This window comes from Lygodium microphyllum, chromosome 2 (genome assembly GCF_053477565.2).
Source record: "Lygodium microphyllum isolate KBCC chromosome 2, Lygodium_microphyllum_v1.1.10, whole genome shotgun sequence".
In the NCBI taxonomy this organism is placed as follows: Eukaryota; Viridiplantae; Streptophyta; class Polypodiopsida; order Schizaeales; family Lygodiaceae; genus Lygodium; species Lygodium microphyllum.
The window spans coordinates 93,061,792-93,079,691 of NC_141136.1; positions in this window are offsets into that span (position 1 = coordinate 93,061,792).

Consider the following 17,900-nt stretch of genomic DNA (forward strand, 5'->3'; position numbering starts at 1 on the left):
ACACTGGCTGGAAGATTTGCTCATGGCTATTAGATGATTTTACCATTTGCTTTATTGAGCATTCAACCTTGCCATGAGCAATGTTGTGCCTATGATGCCTGCTATTCTCTTGGGGAATCAAAGGCTCCTTGGGCACTAGTGGCTTTTGCGTATCCTTTACATCTCATATTTGCTTGTCAAGCATGCTAGGCTGAGGATCTACCCCCCGATTGGTCCCGTTTGGTTTCTTGATTTCAACCGTGAGGGGTTCGGTCACTCCACTGTTATTGACTCGAGACTTGGTTTTTCGTTTAGATCTCCTCCTATGCTTCTTTGCTCTTGATACGATCTAGCCTTCGGTCGACAAAGGAGGTTTAGCAGGGGGTTATGACACCCAAATCCATCGGTTACCTGCGTAATGCCCTTGAGCACGTAGCAACGATTTGGATATCCATCGCGGTGTTGTGCTGACCCTCCATCGATGCCTTTGTCTATAAGGCTTGGGCTTCTTTTGGCGTCTTCTACGATATTTGTAAGTCCAAAGGCCGTCCTTGGCATTGTCTCCTGACCTTCTTGTTTCAGGCATGGCCTCACTCACCGATTCTCATTGTTCGACATGTGCCTGTATCAACTCTTCCAACAAGTACTTGCTCTCGTTAGTAAGCTTGACTATTATGTCAGCACCTTCATTGCCTTTTCCTCGAGGTTCGATGAGGTCACCCTTGCTAAAGGTCGTGACTATCCTCGCACCCGGTAGTGTCAGGTGTATCCTTTGTGCTACATAGTCAGCCTCACACTTGGTCGCCCTTTTGAAGGGTCTTCCAAGGTGTGTTCCCTTCTCGTAATTAGCACTATTTGGAGGAACATGAAATAGGATAGGCAAGCTTTTAGTTTCAATTGTCGCAAGGATTTTGCACTTCCCTATGAGTGCTTGTGGGTGTCCCCTATAAGGGCTAAGAGTTGTATTAGTCGGTGTGAGCTCTGGTTGGCCTAGTAGGGTCCATGCTTCATAGGTCAAGACATTAAAATCTGCTCCTTCATCAATCAGAGTATCGATAGTATGCTCTCTTTTCATGGTGAGTTTGACCCTAAGATAAGCAGGTGGTACTATGTCTTCATCTTCCAGGTCTTGGCTTGTAAATTTAAGCCTTCTGACAAATGCCCTTGAGTCCCCAACTGCACGACCAGATGTGGATTCTCCAGTGGTGTCTTGGATCGTCAGTGCAATGCTATTCAAGGAGCATCTATCATCAGGACTATCATATCTAGTCATTCTCGCTATTGTAGCTTGATGTTGTTGCTTTCCGCTTTGACTAGATGCAGTCCGAATGCAACACGTATGTGTTTTTGCTGTGTGGCCTTTTTGCCCTTGTTGGCTAGATGGGCCCATTGAGGTTCTAGGGTCTTTGTTTGTCTCTGTTCAGGTACGAGCTTTTGGTTGCTCTTTTGCAAGTGAGAATCCATGCTCGTGTAGAGCCATTACTACACTAGGGTCTGTTTTAGAGGACCTGTCATGGCACACATTTTCTCTCCAACCTACTCGGGGGAGGTGCAGAGGGGGTAGAGCCCCCTCTGCGGGGGTCTGGGCGGGGCAGTCCCCCTAGCCCGCAGGGACGTTATGGTAAATGCCATACATGATTTGAAAGACTGTTTATAGCCAAATTTTGAACTACTTGCTCTAAGTTTCGGCCCAGTGATTGATCTATGATATGGTTTCGGCTCTATATGGTCTCTCGGTTAGTTTCACTGTCTTTAGGTTAAAATTTGAAAAAATCTAAATTCGGCCCAACATGTCCGAATTGCAGGGGCCGAGTGCCCGATTCGGCTCGTCCGAGGGCCGAACGTAACTGGTCAGAATGTCAAATTCGACCAGTTTGAGTCAAGTTGTTCGAGGGTTGAGTGGGTCGAGGGCCAAATTTCAAAGTTGGTCCGAATGCTCGATTCGGACGGGCCGAGCGGTGGGTGTTTGAGTCAAGTGGGTGGAGTCAAGTGGTCCGAGTAGTAGTTGGCCAAGGGCCGAATGGCCGAGCGGTCCAAGGGCTAATTCTAGGACTCGGCCCAGAATCACCGTCACTCAGACACGCCGAGCGCAGCGCGTTTTTTCACCGGACTTCAAAAAATTTGCCGCGTCGAACGTTGGAGATCTTCCCACTGGTCGAGCAGCTCCAGATCCAGCCTACTCATGTAGGGGAAGGTGTAGAGTTACGTGGGCTGGGTAAATAACTCCCGGATGGCCAAATTGAAGCAGATCCACTCAACAAGCTTTCTTCCTTTCCCTTGCTCTCTTGAAACCCTGCAATGCACAATGTGGCCTTTCTTGCCACTCTTTGCCTCTTATCACCTTATCCAGGCTTGCACTCACCTTAATCTTGCTTCCCTTACTAACATTCAACCCAAAACTTCATTTTTTCCCCTTCTTTTTCATGTTTTAGCCTATTATACAGCAACAGAAAACCCTAGTGTTTGCTCCAACGTTTTTCTCCTATCCTTCCCAAATGTAAGAAAAAACTATAAGGAAAATAGCTACACTACTCCATCATGCTTTCCCAAGTCCAAAACAACAAAAATCTATCTACTAAGGAGATCGAATACCTCTTCAAACTCCCTCGCTTCCTACCTATCTACCTCAAGCATTGGTTCAGGGAAAACCCTACTTCAATGCTCGATTCAAAGTGCTTAAGGCTTGAACCCGTTGGTCTCAGCAATAGAACCAAAATGTGGGAGCTTTTACTCAACCGCCAAGACCCTCGGACCGCTTATTGTTTCAAGCGTTCTAAGTCGAGCACTAATGGTTACCTCTCACATAGCCGACGTGCCATCCATATCTACGGGTGTAGTGAGCTTACCTCCATGCCGATCGAGTTACCTTCTCTCCCACGCACTCCAGTAGCTCCACAATCCAAGTGCAAGCTTCAAGCAAGCTCCATCCTCAAGCTCCACGCTCCAAGCTCCATAGCCACGAGCAAGAGAAGAGAAGAGAAGAGAAGAGAAGAGAAGAAGAGAGGGGAAGATGGAGAGCTTCTCCTCCCCGGTCCCTCACCCTCATACACTCACTCCCTCACACTCTCACACTCCCTCTCTCAAGCACAAGCTCAAGCAAGCAAGAAGAAGAAGAAGAAGAAGAAGAGGAGAGCCACTTTTGGCCACACACAAGAATGAGCTTCTCATTCACTTTTCAACTTTATATACAAAACCCTAAATCCCTTTTGGGCGGTCATCCCCTTATCCCCTTTTTCACATGGCCAGCCATGGCCTAGGCCCTTTTTCCCATTGTCCTTCTATCTTCCTAGCTTCCTTTCCACCGCCCGTTTACATTTACAAATTGCACGGGTGAGAGCCCGGTGCTCCTTAAATTAAATCATGATGCACTTGTGCTCTTTTACAAAAGTATTGACTTGTGCTTTTCCTTGTGCACCTTTGTCTTCTGTTTCACTTTGCCTTGGCCTTTGTCTTCTGCTTTAGCTTTTCCAGATTTTCCACCTTGTTCGTCTACTAGTTAACAGTTGGTATGACCCTTATGAGTCATACTTTGGGTCTAAGACAGATGATTCTTATTTCTAGGTTTATCCCCTACTTTTGATATTGTTGGTATAACCCCTTATGAGGTGCACTTTAGGTCTAGCATCACACCCAAAAACACAGCATGACAAATTTGAAGCAGCTTTCAAAAGACAGGTGTTTGTGGGCTACAACTCACATTCTCAAGGTTACCGATTGTATGATCTCATGAAGGGGAATGTCTATAGGAGCCGTGATGTTCGGTTCATTGAAATTCCAGCCTCAAATGGGGTGAGGAATGCCCCATTCTTAGAGAGCCTGGTGATAGCTAGGCACTTGTGACTATTCCTGTGGAGCCTGTGCCTCTTGAGGACTCTTCTTTGGATGAGGAGCTTAGTTCTTAGCCCCCAAACTCACCAATTGTGACCCAGCCCTATTGATGGTTGTGACTAGGCGGATCCAGCCTCCTCCTCATTGGGCTTAAGACACTCTTTGTGATGTAGGGATTGAGGGGGTCCCTAAGGAGTGGTAGTCGAGGAGGATGGCTTGCAGTGTTCTCAGAGAAACCAAGCACACCACATTGAGATTGTGTATATTAATTATTATTTGATGACTCATGTCATGTAGGATCAAGAGCCCACCTTCGTGAAGGAGGCTTTATATCATGATCATTGGCAGAAAGCGATGGAGAAGGAGTGGGAGTCAATTGAGAGGAATGGCACTAGGTACCTTGTGTCGAAGCCTCCTCATAAGGTCATTGGAGTCAAATGGGTCTTCAAGTCCAAGTATCATAGTGATGGCACGTTGGACAAGCACAAGGTTTGCCTTGTTGCTAAAGGTTTTGCATAGTACCTAGGCTTTGATTTCCATAATACTTTTTCCCCTATAGCTCAGATGGCTACTATTGGCACAGTTCTTGCCTTGTCTAGTCATAGGAGATGGTCGATTTATCAACTGGATATGAAGTTGGCCTTCTTAAATGGGAAGCTGAAGAAGGAGCTCCATAGGAGATGGCTGGTTTATTAGTTGGATGTGAAGTCTACCTTCTTAAATGGGGAGTTGAAGGAGGAGCTCTCTGTTGAGCGGCCTCTAGTAGGCTTCAGTTCTTCTGATGGTAAGGTGTATAGGTTAAGGAAGGCTCTCTATGGCCTTAAGCAAGCTTACTGTGCTTGGAATGAGAATATTGACTCATTCCTCCAAGAGAAATTGGGATATTGGCATTCCAAGGCCAATGACCCCCATGTTTATATTCACACCTCAGGTGGAGGTCGTGTGTTGTTTGTCCTTTATGTGGACGACTTGATTTGGGATAGGTGACCATACTCAAATGGTCAAGAAAATGAAGAGAGCACTTCATGTTGCGAAGTTTGAGATGACGGATATGGGAGTTCTTCATTTCTTCCCTAGGTCATGAGATCTTTTAGACTCCAATTGGGATCTTTATTTCCCAAGAGCGGTATGTAGAAGAACTCTTGACTAGATGTGAGATGGAGGGATACAACTCAAAGGATTGTGCACTTCCTACGGGGGACTCTTGAACTTGGGATCTATTATCCAAGAGGTACATGTGCTACAAAATTGGCACTTATAGGATGGAGTGATTTCGATTGGGCTAGTGATGTGGATCATCGGAGGTCCATGACATGTTACTTTTTTACATTGGGTGAGGTTTTTATAGTTAATCATACTTGAATCTTTCCATTTGTGTGCACTATGCACAAACAAGATTTCCCTTTCCAAACTATATATGTGTAATGTTAGCACCTTAATTTTCAACTTATTATGATGATTTAACCAACAAATTAAGTGTTTTGAGGTTTGAATTTCACTAGTTTGGGTGGGCTTTTAGTTGGATCTTCCTAATTGTGTGGTTCACTTCTTTCAATTGCTCAATTTCATGCTATTTCCCTTTTTGTTTGTGTACATGCCCTTCCCATTTTCGTTGTTGTTCTTGTGACTTATTTGATTTTCTTGGTTGTATGAGGTTATGCACATGTATATGGTGTGGTGATGTATTGTTTTTTGTGGATTATGTGCCTCTTCTATAGGTGAGAAAGTGCATTGTGCAAGTGCATGCATGTATGGGTCTACATGCAGTAGTCGTGCAATAGATGTAAGGTTTTAGAGGTGGTATGCAAGGGTATCTTATGATGTGGGAACGTGCTCTAAGCTAAGTGTGTGGGGAGTCGGCTAGGTATACTAGTGCACCATAGGTTATGTATGACGATTGTGCGTAGGAGGGTGTGGAAAGTGGTTGTGGGAAAGGTGAGCACACATGCACAAGTATGCATCATGCACATATGCACTATGTGCTAGTGTAGATGCACTATGCACTATGCATGTGTACATGTGCATGTGTGCATTGGGTTAAATTAGGGTGGCTATGTGCAATGAATTATGTGTGGATATGTGTAGATAAATGTCCTTGGATAGTCTAAGACAGGGTGTACTCATGCAATGTGCACTATGCGCATGCACTATGCACTTTATGTTAGTATGTATGCATATGTGCATATTCTCCAATGCATGCGCACTAACGTGACGTATTAGTGCACAATGTAGCACACCATGGTGCAATGAATTGAGTGTGGGTAGGTAAAGCTATAGGGATAAACAAGGATGATGCACTTTAGTGGGTTAGGGATTCATGTGTGAGTTTGTGTATGCTAGAGAGGGATGGTCACATTCTATTCTAGATATTTTGGGCATTTTATATTTATCATTTTCATGGCGTTTAGGGCATTTATTGTTGGCCGGCCTATCATATTCTTGGCATTTATTGTTCCCTATATTAGGCACTTCTCCTCCACAATCATCATCATCGTTCACCTCCTACAGGTTCTGGTAGAGAGAGGGAGCCAATGCTAGTGCCTTGACAGCTAGTGACTCATGTTGGATCTATATCGTCTCATATCTTGGTATATGGATTCCATTTCTTGAGCATCTCTTTGATTCTGAGTTCTCTATGCAATGTTCTTTTCTTTTTCAGTGTTTCTCTTTCCTTTGTCTCTTATTGTGTTCAATAGTCTATTATAGTATTTTTCCACACTTCCATCACTGCATCCACTTCTAACATGGTATCAGATTTCAAGATTATAGTTCCAACTCTATTGTTTTCTGATGGTTTATGTCTTTAACTTTTCATCTGCTACTCTTACCTATTCTTGTTGTTGTGACTACTTTGCAACCTGGTGACCATCCTATACCCATTTTCGACCTATTTTTATGTTTTCTTTCTTAGTGTTTTGTTATTTTCTATATGCATTTATAGTTTTTTGGGTTGTTTCAAGGTTGGGAACCTGTTTCTAACCCTTTCACATCTACATTTTGGGGATAGCAAAAGCAAAGGGGACTTGTTTTCCTACAGAGAGGAGGTCAGCTGCATTTAATGTAGTTCTTGATTGCATTTTGTCATCAACATCTAATATTTGCTATTTTGCTTTTGTGCAGGGTTGGGCAATAGTATTTTCAAGTTGGTTTTGGCGGGAAGAAGAAGTATTAGTGCTATTCTTATGGCAACAAGGGACACCTCCAAAAAATTGCTCGATATTAGCAGCTTTATGATAGGAGTAGGAGTGTATTGTGAAAAAGGGCAATGACTCTCTCGGTATATGTTCAAAGGCTAGACTAGGATGGCGACATATATTCAAAGCCATTTTTTTAGAGGATGGTCTTGTATGCTACTGTGAGACATTGTTGACAGATATTGAGAGCTGCTATGATTCTTCTCTATTTTCAAGAGCTGGTACAATTGACATTGACATTGGATTCTCTCTGAGGCATCTTGGTGGTGGCCTTGCCACTCACTACTTGGATATCCATGGTTCACTTATGGTGCTTATTATTATATGGACTTTGATGGGTTCTTATCATTGTATCATTCCATTGTACTAGCTCACCCATGATCTGAGAGAGGGTGTTAGCAGATATGTTAATTCATGTGTGAGTTTGTGTATGCAAGAGAGGGCTAGGCATGTTCTAGATATTTTAGGCATTTTATATTCACCATTTTCATGGTATTTAGGGAATTTATTACTAGCCAACTTGCCATATTCTTGGCATTTGCTGTGCCCTATATTAGGCACTCCTCCTCCACAATCATCATCGTCATTCACCTCCTACAAGTTCTAGTGGAGAGAGGGATCCGATGGTGGTGCCTTGACAACCAGTGACTCATGTTGGATCTATAGTACTGTCTCGCATCTTGGTATATGGATTCCATTTCCCAATCATCTCTTTGCTTCTTAGTTCTTTGTGCAGTATTCTTTTATTTTGCAATGTTTCTCTTTCCTTTGTCTTTTGTGTTTAGCAGTGTATTATAGTAGTTTTTCATGCTTCCATCAGTGCATCCACTTCTAACACCATGTGCACTAGTTCATTGTGTAGTCCATTGCGATTATATAGGTAGAGGATATCCTAAGATGGTGTGTATCAAGATAGATGCAAGGTGAGTTGATTAATTTGACTAATGCAAGGGCTAGGGCTAGTGGACTGTGCACGTGTGCATTATGCACTATGCACTAGCACTCGTATTATGCACTACGTGGTATGTGAGCTTAGAGCTAATGTGCTAGATGGGCCATAATGTGGAATGAAAGTGCATGTACTAGGCATGGTAAACAAATTCAAGTGCAAGTATTTGTGGGTATACATACTAGTATGCATGTGCACATGTGCGTGTGTGTATTGTATGTGTCCATTGTGCACTAGGATGAGACTAGAATTGGAGTGCAAGGTAGGCCAATGTATTAGTAAGCTAAATTAGAAGTCTAGTGTAGGATGAATGCCTTGGGTGATGCTAGGCAGGTTTACTAGAGGTGGACCAAGGGTAGCTACACAAGCGCATGTGTATACTAAAGAATGTGCACCAATATGTGTGCATTGTGCACTATGCACCAATGGGTGCACTAGTGCATGGTGCAATTCACTAGGTGAAAGATTGAGTATAACGTAGCAACAACCTTGTGCACTACGTTATGTGAAAGTTAGTCTAGTATATTAAATGTAGTGAACTACGTGCAGTGTTAGATGCAATGTACTAGGTCTAATGTGCTAAGTTGGGGTGCAATGTACATGGGCTAATGTTCACTGCTACATTGGTTCGATGTACAAGTGCACCTGGGTGCACAAGGATGCAATGGCATATTGGTATGTAGTATAAAAAGCTCTAGAATGACATCCTTGTGCATTATGTTATAAGTGCAAGGTTGTCTACATGTGGTTATCCTAGATCAATTGGGGGGTCATACACAAGTACACCACAAGATAACTTCCTTCTTCCTCACTCCCCTTAACCCCCCATTACGAATGGGTGTTGGGTGAGAGAGAGAGAGAGGCAGAGAGAACAAAGAGACAACAAGTAGGTGCATAAGGATGCATCCCTTCTTCGTGCATGGTGTGTGTGTATATGCATATGTGCACTAAGGTGAGCACACAGTTGGGTATATAGTCCATCATATTGTATGGCACTTGTGATGTGACCTAGGCTAACTGACTAGAGTCCATTACATTAGAGTGTAGTGAACCTATGTGCATTGCACTTACGTATAGCCTAAGATGAGTGCAAGGGTTGTGTAGTGACTATGATACAAGTTTCAAGTGCAAGGATCTCTTTGCACATGCAAGATCTAGCACAAGGTGTGTGTAAACTCGTGATGTTCTTTAATATGACTCCAACTACATTACTTCCTACATGGATTGAATTTCAACATCCAAGTGTAGTTGAGTAGTATTCCTCTCAATAATATAGATACTACCATTACACGAGCGTAGGAGATAAGAGTCATGATTACAAGCGGCCTATGCATCCAATAACCCAAGACCAATGCACCATTGATACCAAGGAAGGATCAATACTAAATCACAATGGATCCCCAAGACATTATTGTTCACCCAAGGTTACCATGCTAAAAACCAATGGATTTGGTGACCCAAGCTTCAATGACTATCTTTTCCTTCCCAACCTATCGAGGAAATCTTCAAAAGCAACTCAAATGATTCCACACCATCAACAACTACCCCAATAAAGCACACAATCTTAGGTGAAAATCCCTAATCCAATAAAAAGAAATAAATTAAACATGTAATTGTTTATAGAAAAAAGAAACATATAATTCCAACAACAAATACATTGTTGCAATCTCGTGTTTCATAGAGTCCTAAATAATGGCAAGTACTCCAACCATAATTGTTAAGCACAAAGAAGCCAATACCACAACAACCTCTACTTGTTGTCAAAACCTCAAATGTGCAAGAAAAGGGACCACTATAGTGACTAACCACCATTGCCAGGATGCCAATCATCAACTCAAAGAACAAAGAGAGAAGACATATAGTGAACAAAAAATTACCACCAATTCCCCCTACTCTTCTCATTATTCAATAACCTCTCCCTTTGGAAGGTGGAGTTGACAAAAACAACCACCACTAATGGATTAAATATTATTTCAATAATTTTTGTCTAGGCCAACTTCTTAGTCACTGATTAAATGTATTACTAGGCCAACTTCTTAGTCACCTCTTGCGAGGTATGAGCTCAACGCTATGGTGTAAAAGGCATGATGATAAGAAGCTCAATTTTTCATCATATTTTTCGATCTTTTGAGCTAGAATCAGTTGCATGATTATCTCAAAGTTTCACCAAGTGCGTGTGAGATAAAACAAGTGGCAAGCATTAATGACTCAAAGCTTGAAGTTGGCATTAGTAGAGCATTAGAACCTCTCCATGAAGATCCTAAGTTGTGAAATCATCAAGACACAAGACTAATTGGGGGCCTCAAATGGTCCAAGACATGCAAGAACCATGAACAATAGAGTCATAATTTCTTCAAAAAAGTGTATTTTACCTTCTACTTCAAATGACTTCTTTCTCAAAAGAAGTTACAATATGCTCTAATAAGAATAGAAATCTTTACCAACAATGAGGGTCCTTCTTCAATAGCATTTTCCCTTTAATATTTGCTTGGATTGAAGACAATAAACTTTGTTTCAATTGTTACTAGTTTGGTTGATTCACTAGAGAACCTTGCCCTACAAGATCTACTTGGATTGACTCAAAACTTGTCCATCCTATCCTTCATGCCTCTCCATGATATTCTTCAACCATCTCTTTTCCTTAGCAATGACAATATTTTCCATCTTCATCATCTTAAATTTCCTTGCTTCATCAACACCATCATCACTAGAAAGAACCCCATGAAGCTATCTTCTAACTATGTAATAGCCTATATAAGCATGTGCACTGATAGTGATTGCATCATAACCTATACAACATTTGGATCCTCAAGTTTGGAGCAATACTCTAGGCTTTCTTGGAGTTTGACCCCTCTACCAAGCCAAATAACATATATTGTGTGCATAAAAGAGAAGACCAATACTCCCCTAAGAAGAGAATGCATGTGAGGTTTACTTTGTCAGTACAGAAGTTTGTGGAGAACATTGAGCCGTTACCTCTACTCCAATAATAAATCTCCCATCTCTTACAACCTCCAAACCATTCCCATGCCTATTCAAATGCTTTCCAACAACAAGGAATCATTAGTCAAATGTACCAACATCATCCATGCCATCCTCTACAAGTCTTGTCACCATACAAAGAAGCATTCTTCATCCTCACAAGCAACAATTATCACTCCTCCAAAGAACCACCTCGCAATTGTTCCAAGAGTTCCATATCTATAGACCATGCAACATGCTACCTTTGATGATGGGGGCTAAGGGACTAGCACTCAATAGTGAGCCAAGAGAAATGTCCTTGGAAGCACTATCACTCCTTGATTTTTTTGCCTATTCCCAAGAAGTTATTATTATTTTTTATCTCCACATGAAAAAACACAATCACTTTGTTCTATTATTGAAATTGGTTGTACTCCTCATATGAGATCAATAGCTCTATCTCTTTCTCTTTAGCTTTGTCCACACAAAGTGGCAAGGCATCACATGCATCGATGAACTTGTCATCTAAAGTTTGAGTATCAACTTTAAATATTTCCTCCTTAAACTCTCTTTTTTTCAAGAAGCTCCTTAGACTCATTTTCAACATCAATGAGTCTATTAACAACTTCATAACCCTTCACAATTATTACCAAACAAAAATATTCTCTCAAATGGAAGAGCTTATGAATATTTGACACCAAAAAATGCTCCTTATCCTTGAGAAAGCTTAACAAAGTAGGCAAAATATAGTTTGGGTATCAATGTTTTCCACATCCATAACCATTTTTGGCATATCTGCCTCCCTTTCAAGATCAATCTTCTTGTCTATGTCATTTAGCTCTTCCACGTCCTTTAGGTAGAAACTAGAAGGGTACTTCCCCTCCTCTAGCTCTTCATCTCTTAGCAAATACTTCACATGAGCATAACCAATAAATGCAACAAACTTTGACTTACGTTACATATATTTTTGTGAATAGAATGGATTGCATCTTGTGTAAGAAACCTCTCTAGAGAAAAGAATCTACATCTTGTAAATGGGAGCTTCCAATTGAAATCTGAACCAAATCCTATGAAATCCTGAAGTCCAATTTCACAAAAGTTCCTACCACATGCTCAAACTCATTATAATCCTCTTTGCAAAAGTCTTTGCAATGCTTTAACACTTGATTATGGTCCCTCTAAAGATTAAATATGTGCTTTGAAATTGAGTAAAAGGATAAAGTCAACATCATTCTAAATTAGCAATTCAAGAAGCCTCCTAAAAGAAGAGACGTTCATAAGAGGCCTTGGGTCTTTGGAAAGGCTTCGACTTTCTTAGGGTTCTCTTTATTTTGCATGCACTTGGTGGAGAGCCAAAGGGTGGCCTAGCCAACATCAATCTACATGGTAGATTTAAAATCCTCTCAATGGGACAAACCTTAGTAATCAGGAAGAGGCTTGATGTCTTTGGGGAGGCCTTGACTTTCTTGGAGGGTCTCTTATTTGGCATGTACCTGTTGGGGGTAAAGGCACCTCTGCCTAACTGCTTGTGTATTCATTACACTAATAGTACATGTACACCTGTACACTGCAAGTAGCAGGCATCCATCATTGTCACTTCATTCTTTATTCTTTCAGTGACATTTGCATAAGGGAAGCCCTGTCACACATTGTGATTGTTGGAGTTCCCACATATGCTCTCTCTCTCTCTCTCTCTCTCTCTCTCTCTCTCTCTCTCTCTCTCTCTCTCTCTCTCTCCATCCGCCATAGCTCTTACTTTGCTTTTGCTTCTGCTTCTACTCTTCTACTCATGTGCTATCTTTCAACTACTATCAAAGGTAACCATTCAAGGAGCTTCTTCATCCTTTGCTTCAACTCGGATTCAAAGCATCAACTCCAGGTTTCGTAGCAACCATCGTTTCTTCCTCTCAAGGTATACATTGATTCTTTCCTTCTTCTAGCTTGTTCCAACTTGCTCCACACTTGTTGAGGAGCTTTCCAAGGCTTAGCTGAGCCATGTTGAGTACTCATTGAGCTAAGGAACAGTCATTTTATCCATTTTGAGTGGATACAAAGCATGCTATAGAAGTCATGGACAACTATGGCAGCTTGACTGCATTATCATATTTTGGCCATAATTTTTGCATACGATATTAGATCTAGGTGTTGTATAGCTAGAAACAAAGAGTGCAATGAGAGCTACAGATCTGTGTATTCATAGTTGATTCTATGAAATTTTTTGTTCTCTATTTCACATAGAACACAATAGTTCTTATATGGACAATAAATAATAAATTCCATAATGCATATTTGATGTTTCGGGAATGCTATTTTGATGCTCGGATGGTACAATTATGCTTTTGGAACTAATTCGATCTTGGAATAGCTCAGATTTCATGACATTTTAGTGTTGTAGTAATAGGGCAACAATCATTTATCAGTGAAAAGCTTATGCATAATGCTCATTGATGCTTTACAATTCAATTGTTATGTATACTTCCCAATATGTTATGGCATGCTTTTGAACTGAGATTTGGGATCTGTTACATTGATCTTGGCTATGGTTACATGCATTGGTTACTTCAGTGACTTATGCAGTTACAAGCTTGAAGAATCTATTGGGTTTTATGCTCCTAGCTTATGTTTCATGTACCTTAGATACTTGAATGCCATGTACTTGATATTTTGAGCTTGCATTGCTCATTTAGCATTTGATATTGTTCCAATGGGAGCTATCTACACTACTTTGGATGTTACATAGAGATTTGGATTTATGCACTTGAGCTTGAGCTTACTTTTACCAAGATCGTGGGACACTCACTACATGTACATGCTCTCTTGATATGTATTGGATACAATTATCCTACATTGGACTGATTTGATCACTTCCTTTGGGCTTGGCACTTATGTTTGTCATTGTGTTGTTGGTGATATTTATATGCTTCTAGGTTATGTATTGAGCTTTGCTCAATGGGTTATACATTTGGCAGCTCTCCTCTCTTTACCCTAAGATCTCCTATGTGCATGATGCCTATGCCTACCACATGTATGGTTACTGACACATTGCAATTGTGATAGCCTTCAATGACAGTTGCTCCTGGTCTTTCTTTCTTGGTTGCTCACACCTGGTTGTTAGCATATTGATGTAGTTTATTATAGCATCCTATTATTTTGCTTTTATGATTTCTATCTTAGGGCACTCACTTAGATTTGATAGTTACTTGATTACAATTAGTGGATTGCTCATCCTTCTGGTAGTTTCTCTTTCTCAGCCCTAGATCTGGTTGTGATATTGGGATTGTTTTATTGTCATTTATACCAACTTATTTGTCTTGGATTATGCTTTTATGCTCTTGTATTATGGCTAATGGGTTGAAGCTGACACAAACTACAACTATTGGAAGGCACAAAACTAGCATGTTCTAGTGCAAAAATTATAGATTAAGCAATTGAGGCATGAGGGCAAAAATCTTGAACGCTTTGATGCAGAGGATTGGGCTGAACTAGATGAGTTATGTAAATCTACAATCATTTTGTCACTCTTTAAGCAAGCTTATTATAATGTTGTCTATGACAAGCAGGCTGCATGGGAGTTATGGGGTAAGATTTGCAATATCTATGCCAAGCAGAGCCCTGTTTCTCAAATGTATTGGCTGAAGCAACTCATGGACCTTTGTATGAATGAGGGGACCTCCATGTCTACCTACTTGGATGAGTTTCATTCTATTTTTTGCCGCTTATCTTCGCAAGGAATTGAATTTAAGGATAATCTTCCTCCCTCGTTCTTGTTGGCTACATTGCTTGAGTCATGGGACATATTCCATACTACAATGTGTACAAATATGCCTATTGATGGGCTGAAGTTGTAGGATGTAGAGGGTGCACTCTTGAATGAAGAGGGTAATAAAAAGAATGTTGATGCTTCCCGCACCTATCATACTTGGACAGCCAAAGGCAATAATAGTAGGAGTGGTAATGACCACTATGGAAGAGACTCTCAAAAGTCTCATTGTCAGTCACATGGGCAGTCTCACAAAAAGTCATGTGGGACTGTAAGTCTACATTGACTTATCACTATTGTGGAAAGCAGGGTCATATTTTGTCACAGTGCCATAAAATATGTGATGACAAGCACAAAGAAAAGGGAAATGATAAAGTGCAAGAAAATAATGATGATTACATCATTGTCCCTAGCAAGTCCAATGTCAAGTTTGAATAGATTAATGTCATGTAGACTGATTCTGATTATGACTATATACTTGCAACTTCTTCTCTTGATGCTTCGCAATTGACAGATGCCTCATCTACCTATGATCAATGTTGGTTGCTTGATTGAGGGTCTTCATTTCATGCCACCCCTCATTGAGAGTGATTCCACTCCTATCGCAGCATGACAATGTCTGTTAGATTGGATAATGACTTGGCCTTAGATATTGTTGGTATTGGAGATGTCCAGTTATAGTTTTCTTAAGGGAGTATGTTTACTTTGCATAACATTCGCCATATTTTGGCTTTGACCAAAATCTTGCTTTTGGTTGGACAATTGGATGATGCATGTTATGTTGTATCTCTTAGTGATTCCTCATGGAAGCTTATCTATGGGAATATTGTCCTAGCACGAGGTGCCAAGTATGGCACTCTTTATCCTTTACTTGTATTTGGTTCTATCAACCATTTTTTAGCAATGGCTACCATACCATATATATCATTATGCCATCATTGCATTGGACACGTGTCATTAAAGGGAATGACAATGCATACTCATTTGCAATATCATCTGTCCCCCCCTTGACCATAAGTGTTTTGCTTCTTGTAAGCATTGTCTTTATGGCAAGCAAATTCATAACTTGCATAAGTAGTCTACCCATTATGCACATGGGTGAGCCTCTAGATCTTGTTCATTCTTATGTTTGTGGACCTATGCCCTACAAGTTGCTAGGTGACGCGAAGTATTTCATTACTTTCATTGATGATTACTCGCACAAGGTCTGAACATATCCCATAAAGCAAAAATCAGAAGTCTTGGCTATCTTTCAACATTGGCTTGCTTTTGTTAGGAATCAATCTAGATATAGCCTCCTAGGATTTGACAATAGGGGTATGTATCTAAATCCTTTCAACAATCTTGTGACGAGAGGGGTATTGAGTGTTAGTTGATCCCCCTATACACCCCACCCCAGAATGGTATGGCTAAGCGTATAAATATGGTGATTTAGGAGGAAGTTCGTAATATGCTTGCTAGGAAGACTTACCACAATACTTTTGGGCTAAGGCAGTTACTACAGTCGTACGTTTAATTAATCAATCTCCATGCATTGCTTTTGACTATCAGGTTGTAGATGAGATATGGCCTAGCAAACCTCCATCATATACTCATTTGTGTATCTTTGGTTGTAAGGCTTTCTACCATATTTTCAAGAACAAGCGCAATAAGTTGGATCCTAAGTCCATGAAATGCATCTTTCTTGGTTATGGGGATGCAAGTGAGATGGACTATCACCTATGGGATCCACAAGCTTGGAAGATCATCTGCAACCATGATGTTTTCCATGAGAAGAAAATGCATAAGCAACCTCAATAAGTTGTTGAGATGCACAAGGTGATATCGTGATGTTAGCCAGGTGATACAGGCCCCACAACCTATTTTGTGGTAGTCTACTAGATATTAACATTATCTTGATCAATTTGCACCCCCTATGGATCATGTTATGGTGACAGATGCTAGTGAGTCTCTTACCTATGGTGAGACTATGTGCAGAGGTGATAGTCACTCTTGGGAGAAGGTCATGCAATCAAAGTATAACTCGTTAAAAAATCATATGTGGGATTTAGTTCCTTTGCTTATTGAAAAATGTGCTTTGCCATATGTAAGTGGATGTACAAGTTGAAGAGTATCCGTGGATGCCCCAAGATAATCTATAAGGCCATATTAGTTGCTAAGGGTTTTAAGCAAGAGCATGGTGTTGACTTTGATGAAGTCTTCTCTCATGTCATCAAGATGACTATCCTACACTTGGTTTTGGCTTTGGTTGCACAGCTCAATCTAGACCTCTATTAGATGGATGTCAAGATGGCTTTTTTCCATGGGGACTTGCATGATGAGATTTATATGCAGCAAACTAAGGGATTTAAGAGGAAAAAGGAAAGAAACACATAGTGTGCAAGTTGAGAAAGAGCCTTTATGGTCTTAAGTAAGCACCTAGGGAATGGTACCACAAGTTCAATGCCTTCATGCACTAACACGGATATACCCACAATGATACGGATCTATGTTTATACACAAAGAAGGCTTGTGATGCCAGTCTTATGATTTTGGTGCTCTATGTTGACGATATGGTGATTGCTGGGAGCACTCATGAGGAGCTGAATGCCTTGAAAAATCAACTCAATAACAGCTTTGAGATGAAGGACATGGTACATACCTCACATATTCTTGGGATGCATATCACGTGCAATCTCTCTAAGGGTTTTCTTTACTTGTCACAGAAAGAGCATATCTAGAAGGTTCTTTAGTCGTTTCATATGTAGGATAATAAGCCTATTGGCTATCCTTTACCTTCTCATGTGAAGGGTAGTTAGGCTGATTGTCTGTAGTCTAATGAGCAAAAGACTGAGATGGCCAATATCCCTTATGCATCTACAATGGGCAGTTTGATGTATGCCATGATAGCACTCATCCTAACATAGCGTTTGCAATGGGAGTTGTGGCATGCTATATGGCTACATCTGGTAAGCACAGCATTGGGATGTTATGAAGGGTATCATGAGGTACCTGAAGGGCATTACAGATACATGCATATGTTATGTTGGCCAAGATACATAAGTCGTGGGGCACACTGACTTTGATTATGAAGGATATGTGGACAGTAAGAAATCCACCTCTAGCTATGTCTTTATCTTTGCTGGAGGCATTGTTTCTTGAATATCCAAGATGCAGAAATGCACGGCTCTATCTACTACAAAGGCTAAGTGTGTTGCAGCCATTGAGACTTGCAAGGAGACTTAGAGCT